Source organism: Gastrolobium bilobum, unplaced genomic scaffold (assembly GCF_033153095.1).
Source record: "Gastrolobium bilobum isolate Gb01-03AN ecotype WA unplaced genomic scaffold, APGP_CSIRO_Gbil_v1 utg109295, whole genome shotgun sequence".
NCBI lineage: Eukaryota > Viridiplantae > Streptophyta > Magnoliopsida > Fabales > Fabaceae > Gastrolobium > Gastrolobium bilobum.
Window position 1 is genome coordinate 19,270 of NW_026897464.1, and position 10,302 is coordinate 29,571.

The following is a 10,302-nucleotide window of genomic DNA, read 5'->3' on the forward strand; positions in this document are numbered from 1 at the left end:
TTAAAACTTGAGTTGGTATAAAACTCTTTCCTAAAAGATCACTCTAAATTTGTTCATTAGGAGAGTACACTCTCTTAAGTTATCATTTGTCTAACATTGGCACTCTTCTACCTAATGAAAGGCTTGTCAATATGAAACACTGAATGACAAAATAGCCAATTCATGTCATCCATCGGGTAAAGCTATGATTATCCTAAAAAAACAGTATACCAATCGTTTACATAGAACATGAAGGAAGACCCAGAACAATGAACAAAACTATCATATATCATCACAAGAAATACACTTTGCTCTGCCTAGTCATTAAATTAAAGAAACAATGACTCTAGATCTAGCATTGCCTGTTACTTCAAAATCTCTTGGGACCTCAACTTTTGATTCTGTATAATTTCCTTCTTGGTTGATCATAATTCATCCTTGCTTGAAGCATCTTCCCCCATGAGTTCTTCAAGAGAAAATTCATCCTCTTCAATTATTTCCCCATCCTTGCCATCCCATGGTTCTGTTTTCACAATGGAAGGAGTGCCTTCTAGGGGCATATTCCCTTTGCCCCCACGTCCAGCTTCTTTCACAAATTCTCTGAAAAGAAATATGTAATAATCATCTATATGTTCATTTCAGTAGGAGATTTACCATTTAGAATAAACCCAACAACAGACTTACATAATATGGTCGAGCTCAAAAGCACTCTTGAGAGAAGAATAAACACCTTTCTTAAGGTTAAGGGCCACTAAAGCAGGATAACCATACCCACCAACACCCACATGCTTCTCAAGATCTGGCTGTTTACCTGCAGCTGTCCAGACATAGCTGTACGAGACACCCAAGTTTGAATATTGTGCCTACTCCCATCTTGCCTACTTCTCTCAACATCGTTGGATTACAATCTCATCTAACGGTTCAGATTCAAAAAATAAATAAAACCCTTTTACTCTTTTTCTCTCTCTCTAACTCTGCTCTTTCTCTCTCTCTAACTCCACGCTTTCTCTCTCCTCGCTTGTGTGCGATGAAGAAGACGCCCAAGTCTACATTTTACGATTAGGAAAATATTCTTCATCCTTTGTCCATGCACTTGTATTCTGAGAAGGGTTGAATTGGAAAAGAACAAGTTAATTGGAGTATATAAATTAAAGTGATAGAATTTGCCAGAGCATGTTAGGGTTCCGTCTCAGAATGAAATTGATAACTTTGTCTTTTTCCCATCTTAGGGTGGTTTCTGTATATTTGGATTTTTGATTTTGTTGCCTTTTTACGGCGGTGTTGCTTGTCGACGACTGATGATTGATCTCATCTTTGTGCAGAATCTGGGCCTCGCTGAAACCTAAACCAACAGAGATGGGAAAGGGCTTTTTGTTTCCATTAAATAGACTCTCCCTCTCTCATTCCAAATGTGATCTAACAAACGTCGTGTTAAACGATTCGATATGGTTTTATTTACCTTTGTTTCAACCCAAACAACCCTAATTATTCAACGCCCTAAAATATGGCTTATTTTCTTCTAAGGGTAACAAAGCAGAGTACTGTAGAAATTTGTATTTTCTTCTTCTTTTCTTCCAGGATGATAATATTGGATACTCAATTTTGAGTTTATGCACAAATACTTTGGTGTTTGCAGCTTTCGAATCTTTAATAATATTTGTCATTCCTGTTTTTTTAACAAAGAAAAAGATGATGTCGTATTATTTGTTCTTCCTTGCATCGTAGTTCTTTTTAATATTTTGGTTTTTTTTTTTTTTAATCTGTGGATGTTAAGGCATGAATTCTACCATCGATTTTGTTTCTTAGCAACGTATCTGGTTTTCAGTGGGAGAGATATTTGCAAGTACGTCTTCTTTATCGCAAGCAAGGGAGGAGAGAATAAGGGTGGAGTCAGAGAGATAGGGGGAAGAAGAGTGGAGTTAGAGAGAGAGAAAAAAAGAGTAAAAGGGTTTTATTTAACTTTTGAATCTGAACCGTTAGATGAGATTGTAATCCAACGATGTTGAGAGGGGTAGGTAAAAGTAGGCAAAATGGGAGTAGGCACAATAACCTATCCCTTAATAATAATTGTTACTTTTAATTTAAATCACAAACCAAATTTTTTTAATGTAAATCACAAATCAAATCTTGATTTATTTTTCGCATTAAATCACAAACGCAGAACTCAGAGGCTTCTGAGTTTAAAAATGTGATACGTGTCAACACGTGTCAAAACCTAACACATCACCAATCACGTCTAAATTGGGTTTCAATCAAGAGGCAATCACGCTTAATTTAAGTAATTTTATTTTTGAAAAACATTCATAAACCATCATTAATTTCAGACCACGAATAATAACCCAGAAGATTATAGCATTAATCATTAATTTTAAAAATAATATCCTTCTTCCTTAAAAATTTAGAATATTTATTTAATTATTTCCTTTATTTCTACAGATTTTTCAAATTGATTTTTTAGTTTAAATCACAAATTAAATCTTTATTTTGTTTTCCTTATTAATAATAATTTATATTTTTATTTTGAATTTAAATCACAAACCAAATTTTTATTATAATCAAAAAAATTATTATAAAAAAATTTTAAATCACAAATCAAAATTTTATTTATTTTTTTATATTAAATCACAAATCCAGAACTCAGAGGTTTCTGGGTTTAACCGCTCTTATAATACCATTCTTGCAAATTAAAATTGTGTTTTTGAGAAATAAAATATGTCAAATGAGATGTCATTGCGTACATCTCGAAAAGTTATGTGAAATCAAAAAAAGAATTACCTGATTTGGATACTCGAGTCAAAAGTTATGGTCTTTAGAAGTTTTATGATTAAATTAATTTTTCTTTTGAAAAAAAAAAGTGACAGAGACGCCCCATTTGGGCGTCTTCCCCTTAGGGTGAGACGCCTCAATGGGGCGTCACATGTGACGCCCAAAAGAGGTGTCACAGTGTGCAATAGATCCGTAATTTTTTCCAAAATTACAATAAATACGTAATTATTTAATTAAAAAACATTATTTTAATTTTTTTTTTTGCCAATAAAAGTGCTCTACCTGAAATCCGAGTGAAAAAAAAGTAACAACTATTTTATAATTACAATAAATGTCACGATCCAAACCCAAATTATGACCGGCTCATTGGTTAAAATTAATCTTACCAGCATTTTGTTTGGAAGTTTAATTTTCATTAAATATATTTAGATTTATCAAAATATATAATTAATCATCTTGTAGAAATAAAGAAGCAAATCTATGAAAAATAACAAAATAAAATTCTAAATAAATTGAAATATAAACATTGTCCGCAGCAACGATTGTCAAGTTCACCAATGATAACCACATATACTTCTTCGATCCAACGAGAGAAGTGGAATTAGAAATTAATTATTTAACCTTATCAATCGAGGTGATCACCGTAATGTAATTTAGATGAACAGAAGAATGAAATGTTACGGTGGTTGTTTGTACATACATACTGCATAAATTCAATATATTTTTTTTTATTGTGCATGCAGACCATATTTAACAAAAAATTGGACATTCTTTAATTCTAATTTCGACCAAATTAATATTTTGTTCCCTTAAGAGAATATTTAAAACTTGAGTTGGTATAAAACTCTTTCCTAAAAGATCACTCTAAATTTGTTCATTAGGAGAGTACACTCTCTTAAGTTATCATTTGTCTAACATTGGCACTCTTCTACCTAACGAAAGGCTTGTCAATATGAAACACTGAATGACAAAATAGCCAATTCATGTCATCCATCGGGTAAAGCTATGATTATCCTAAAAAAACAGTATACCAATCGTTTACATAGAACATGAAGGAAGACCCAGAACAATGAACAAAACTATCATATATCATCACAAGAAATACACTTTGCTCTGCCTAGTCATTAAATTAAAGAAACAATGACTCTAGATCTAGCATTGCCTGTTACTTCAAAATCTCTTGGGACCTCAACTTTTGATTGATAGCAGCAGAACCACATTTCTCTTCCATGACATCCTAAAGATAAGGCTTATGTTAATTTTCTTGTATGCTATCTTTCTAACTAATCCACAACCAAGTTGGCAGTTAAGTACACTTACTTGACCAGTCAGCTCAGTTACTTCAGGAGGAGCAACATTCGTTTCCAGCTGCCCTTGAGCAAATGATTCAATAGCTGAGGCTGTTCTAGCACCCTCATAAGGAATCGGGCTCTCTTTGTCGGCACCAAATACCAAGATAGTTGGGAATCCTTGAACATTGAACCTGCTCATTAGAGACTGGTAACAACAATGCAATCAGAAAAATATAAATTGATCTAATTAAGACAGAATTTAAAAGTCTTATGCAGAACTAAGAAAAGGCAAGAATTTAAAAGCTTTCAAAGATACAATTACTTAAGAGACTGAGAACACAACCAACATGGCAAATCTTGGTTAAAAAAAAATAACCAAAATAAAGATAGCGAGGGATCGTTTTGACCAAGACCAGAGGGGAATTTTTGACTAGTTATTGTTAAAGATGTATAACACATAAGCTTACCTTTTCAGCATCACAGTCAACATGACCCAGTTTCACCTTCCCCTTCAAGTTACTGGCAGCTTTCTTCCACTCAGGTGCCAGTTTTTTACAATGCCCACACCTTCAAGAAAAAAAAAAAAAAGAGAAAGATGATTAATGCCTGAGCGGGAAATATTATAGTAAGTACAATATGTTCAGTCAATTAATTATTAAAACATAAGAAGACACTGATACTTCATAAGCACTGTAGAATACACTTACCAAGGTGCGAAAAATTCTACAATCCAAAGTTCTCTGCTTTTGAGAACCAATTCATCAAAGTTGCTAGAGTTTAATTCTACTGAAGCACTGGGTTCTGACTTTTTATTTGATTCCCCAGTTGCTTTTCCATTTAAACGTTCTTTCAATAGAGTCTTTAACTGCACATACAAACAAAAAATAAGCATGCAATAGTTTGGAGTAACTTACTGCCTATAATAAAACACAAGAAAGTTCTTAACTGTGAGTAACAAATCACATTAATTAACTGATAAATTACCATGAGAAATCAAGGCAGTAACTCAGAATTTATTTATTTATTTCAATAAAAAGCCAATTATGACTTTTCACTGGGCACCAACACAAAAAACGTCAATTAAGTTGCAAACCACGAATGACAACACAGCAAGTGAAATGGACACAATCTTTACATCACCTTAGCAGTAAGGCACAAGCCATTATTTTAAATGCACTGATGTGATTGGAAGAAATTGTTTGTTTTAAATAAAACAAGAAATTCATCTACTCTCCCCACGCCCAACATAACTTATGCAACAAAAGCTCTCGTTGACAGCCAGGTTTCACTGTATTTCAGGTAAAAAATATTAAAACACCCCATAAGAGTTTCAAACAAACCTGTTGAAGAGCGAATTCAGCAATTGGTTTGACATCTCTAGCTCCTTGGTAATCAACAGGTGGCTTCCCAGGTGCAAACACCTTTATGGTTGGAAATCCTCTTACCCCTTATTCCTATATGGAATTAAATAAATCACACACACAATTCAATGTTTTTGAAGTTTTCAATATAAAGTTTATAATTAATGAAGAATATAGCACAACGTTTACATCGTAACTGTAGAAGCCTACAAGAGTAAAAGGAAAAGGATAATATGTTTAACCATGCAAACAATAGTAGAGGTTATGTAAGAGAGAAAAAGAATGTTTATACACTGAAAAATTCTTTTAGGGTTGCTCCAAAGAAATATTCTTTTATTTAATCCAGGTTATACAAACAAAGAACAAATGCAAGAGAGATATTGTTTGTTGCTTTATATATAGAAAGTAATGCTTGAAACAAGAAGTGGGGAATCTTTATACATACGACATATTTTGCATGATACGTAGATTCTTTGACCAAATGCAACAATGTCACCAAATGCAACAATGTCTTACAAGCATCCTTATATCTCAAATGGCTGAAATGATGAGATCAATTCATGGTATTAAATTTTTTTTTTTTGAAAAAAAAAAAAAAAAAACTACCAAGTTCCCAGTGGTTATTCGTGATGTATAGGAAAGTCTATCATGCTTGGTCCAAAAATGGTAATTTTGGTGTACATTTTGTAGAAAATTTAAACATGTAATATTGCATCTTCATATCCAGGAAAGGTTGATTAACAAGTAAACAACACATACATCATATTCATCATTTCACAGATTTCATATAATATAAAAATGAGGGAATATATCCTCTCATATTATCTGAGAGATAGACACAAAGATGTTACATAATGGGGCCCTGCCAAAATTTGAGTCCCTGTATTAATGTCTTCGTATCTATCTCTCTTCACATAAAATGGAGACTAGACTGAAAGGAACAAAAAACAACCTGAGCCAATGACTGGTGAGCATCAGCATCAAGTGCTGCCACAGTAGCTACACCCTTTAAGACAGTAGCTGCCTTCTCCCATGTAGGAGTTAGAGCCTTACAATGACCACACCATGGAGCAAAGAATTCAACAAGAACAACTCCATTTGAATTCAGAACCTGCCGTCATTAGAATAGCAACCATAAATTTTGATGCATTGCAAACTATGTTACTGTAGGATCGCTCAAATACAAAATCAACAAATAAAACAACTATTCAAGAATGTCGTGAGGACTTGTGGAGAGAACAAACTTCTGTGAAATATTTTACTAAACTTCGTTGCTTCTCAATTCTGTATTTCTCAAACAATATACTAGACTATTTATAGGCTATAGTTTGCCTTTCTAAAACTGCAACACTAAATAGCCATAAACCACAATTAAAACCAAACTTAATAACAAAACATAACGACTGACTCTTAACCTTTCAAAACTCAACTCCTAAACTTAATGCTAACCCTCATGACTCATAAACTCCATAACCGACAAATTCAAGCCAAAACTCCTAAGATAAATGTTAACCTTATGACTCATAAACTATCCATAACTGACAACTTTAAACACATTAAAGTAACATTTAACGTTTACTTAACAAAACTCCCCCGTAAACTTAAATGCTTCTTTCTTTCTTCGTGTTGCTTCTGCTTTTCTTCAACTTTCTGATCGCGCTTGTTTTCTTCAATCTTGATCACTAACAAAAAACATCTAGCACCAAAAAAATATCTTCCCTGCAATTATTTTTCTGAACATATTTTATTTTATCCGGTGGCGGCTTCTTCAATCTGATATTTTCAGTTTCATTAGCAGGACTTTCCTTGTTTCCATTCGCTGTAACTTCTTCATCTGCAAGTTTCTCGTCACCCAAATTCTTCCCAGTATCAGTTGCTTTCACAATTTTATTTCCTCGGCCAATCCCAATTTCTGCATCATTGGTATTGTCAACAAAACCTCTTTTTCTCTTCAAGACCACATCCTTTTCTTCAAATGCACCTTCCATTTTTTCGCCGTTCTCGGCTCCTTCATTGCCGTCTTCCTCGCACCTCCTCAATGGCATCTCGGACCAGCGACCTATGCCGGTCGCCGAAGTCAACCTCATCACGCCGGGGTCGAGCTCTTCTCCAAAAGATGAACTCGGTGATTTAGCCAGGATCTCCCCCATCCCGGTTATCAACACGGAACTCGGATTCGCAGTCTCCTCCATGTTGGTCTCCATCAAGCACCTCAGCTTCTCAATCTCCTTTTCGATTTTCGACTCTGTCTCCAGACACTCAGGTTCCACGAAGTCTTCTACCTCGATAATGGACTCGTCATTCCCGTCCTTCTCCGCTTCGATCTCGGCTCCTTGGTTCTCCTCCTCTTCTATCTCGGCTCCCTTGTTCTCAGTCATCTCCATCGTCTTCTTCTCCGAGTCGTCTCTTACGCGTTCTGAAACGTAAATCTCCTCTGCGGATGGGTTGCCGTTGGCAACCTCGGATTCCGCCATCTCGGTCTCTTCTTCATCCGCATCATTCTCATCATCTTCATCTTCATCATTGAAGATTTCATCTTCTTCATTAATCAGATCAAAACGTCCAGGCAAGTATTTTGTTATGAAGGCCATTAGAAAATCCTTCCACATATTATTAAAGTCGTGGCAATTCCATGTACGGAACCATTTGATTGCGCTTCCTCTGAGTCTTCTCATGGCTACCTGCCATTTGTCTTCCGTCCAGGTTTTTTCTTTCCGAAAATGTTCCTTCAAACAAAGAAGCCAATCTAATGCTTCATCCTTAACTCCATGGAAGAGTGGCACCTCTAACTCGCTCTTTTTTCCCATAGCTCTGATACCAATTTGTAGGATCGCTCAAATACAAAATCAACAAATAAAACAACTATTCAAGAATGTCGTGAGGACTTGTGGAGAAAGAGAACAAACTTCTGTGAAATATTTTACTAAACTTCGTTGCTTCTCAATTCTGTATTTCTCAAACAATATACTAGACTATTTATAGGCTATAGTTTGCCTTTCTAAAACTGCAACACTAAATAGCCATAAACCACAATTAAAACCAAACTTAATAACAAAACATAACGACTGACTCTTAACCTTTCAAAACTCCTAAACTTAATGCTAACCCTCATGACTCATAAACTCCATAACCGACAAATTCAAACCAAAACTCCTAAGATAAATGTTAACCTTATGACTCATAAACTATCCATAACTGACAACTTTAAACACATTAAAGTAACATTTAACGTTTACTTAAATGTTACGTAAAGAAAAACTACCTTATAAAGGAGATATATACGGAAACAGAAACTAAAAATACTGATATTTTTATATCAGGAAAGAAGAGAATTAGAGAAGTATATTTTTACGCATAAAGCATTACAATATGCTATAAAAAAGAAGAGCCTGACCAAAAGCAGAACAGTATATGGCTTGTACTAAACAAAATCAACAATTTACAAAATGAATCTCCGAGAACACGCAACCTAGAACTAATGCTGTAACATGTATATCTCGAAGTGAAAAAACACAACAGGATCAAGTACTTGCACCAGTAGCCAGTAGGAATTAACAGATTTGTTATATTGATAGCACAGAACCAAATTTGCAGTTCCATAAGTTCACCAGCTAAATGCAAAACTGGCAACACCAAGCTCTTACATTGTGATCAAGGTAATTACAAACATCATTATGCAATGTGTTGCATGGATCCGGGTACAACTACGGGTAATGGTACAGTGTATGGGCACAGGGGTACGAGAAAAATTCCAAAACTAAGATATGGGTATGGGAGCATATTTCATATATAAATACAAAAACATAAACAACAAAATATTAAAATCATAACGTCAATACATTATTGATAATGTTCTAACTCAAGTAAGCAAAAATAGTCAAAGAAAACACAAGTTTTGAAAGAAGGGAAGTAGCAGTTACTTTGATATAGTAACAAACCAAAACAACTCAGCAAAAAGCTTGATGTTATGCAGGGACTGATTTGTATCTGAGTGATTAGTGACTATTGGCTACATAAACATGTGTACTCCTAAATTATAAATTATAAAAAATGGAAAAAGAAAATCCAACGCAACATAATACTAATATCATAAAAAATATAAGTCTATAAGTCCCAGAACCTAGATTTGCCTTCTAGATAAGATTCAAAATCTCACTAACAAATAAGGCATTTCTTTCTTGGTATCACCAAAAATTAATTCACTTGATAGCATTATAACAATAAAAGAAAAAATGCTTAAAAAAAAAAAAAAAGCTTGCAGGATCAAAAATACATTATGCCCACATGGTGTTCAAGGAGAAAGATGCTTTTTTTACAATTGTCATTGGAAGAAAAGTTAAGAATACAGTGGATCACAAAGTGGGTCAGGGAATAAAACGTTCAAAATGGACTAAGCTGAAAAATTATGAAATTTGAAATTTGATTATACCTTGGACTTGAAGTTTGACGGATTGAGCTGAACCACTGGTGAGGATGATCCATAAAGTGCATCAGAAGAACCAAAGTTGAAGACGAACAACAATATCGATATAGATACACCAAATGGAGATCCAAATTGAAACCTTCTCATTCTCTCACTCTCTCTCTCTCTCAAACTTGGTACTCAGAAAGAAACTTCTCGATGCAGAAAACACAAAGCTACGTGCCTCAACCAATAATAAATTTCCACGTCAGCTTGTTGAGCGTGTACATATTTTAAGAAAATGAATCATAAATTTCCACGTCAACCAATCATAAATTTAATTGGATTTATGTATGGAGATTTGGCAACTTAATCCATTTAATTAAAGTAAGTGTACAAGTTATTTCTGAATTTATAAAATTTGAACTAATGTAGTCTTCTTCTTTTTTCTCTCTACTTTTGAGAGTTTTTTTTTTTACTCCTCTCTTTTTTTTTATTAATT

At 34.1% G+C, this 10,302-nt stretch overlaps 1 pseudogene; it reads right to left on the reverse strand.

Moving 5' to 3' along the window:
* Positions 1 to 145: 145 nt before the first annotated feature.
* Positions 146 to 9,988, reverse strand: LOC133307111 (protein disulfide isomerase-like 2-3; annotated as a pseudogene).
* Positions 9,989 to 10,302: the final 314 nt, after the last annotated feature.